The sequence below is a fragment of the Octopus bimaculoides genome, chromosome 26, assembly GCF_001194135.2.
Source record: "Octopus bimaculoides isolate UCB-OBI-ISO-001 chromosome 26, ASM119413v2, whole genome shotgun sequence".
Classification (NCBI taxonomy): domain Eukaryota; kingdom Metazoa; phylum Mollusca; class Cephalopoda; order Octopoda; family Octopodidae; genus Octopus; species Octopus bimaculoides.
Genome location: NC_069006.1, coordinates 19,466,671 through 19,466,979, shown reverse-complemented (window position 1 = coordinate 19,466,979; position 309 = coordinate 19,466,671).

Below are 309 nucleotides of genomic sequence, written 5' to 3'. Positions count from 1 at the left end.
GGTCTTGTGTCAGATGATGAAAAGCTAGAGTGTGACAGAGAGGCAGAAAGAGATATCTTGCTATAGAGGAGGTACATGGTTACCCAGCCAGAGAGAGAGAGAGAGAGAGAGAGAGAAAGAGGGGAGAGAAAGAGAAAGAGGAGAGAGAGAGAAAGAGAAGAGGGGAGAGAGAAAGAGAGGGACAAAGGGAGAGAGAGTTAACAAGAAATAGGGCAGAAATAGGTATGCTGCTCTAAAGGAGATACAAAGTTACCTAGCTGGAAGGAAGAGCAAGAGAAGAAGAGAGAGGGGAGGGGGAGAGAGAGGGGA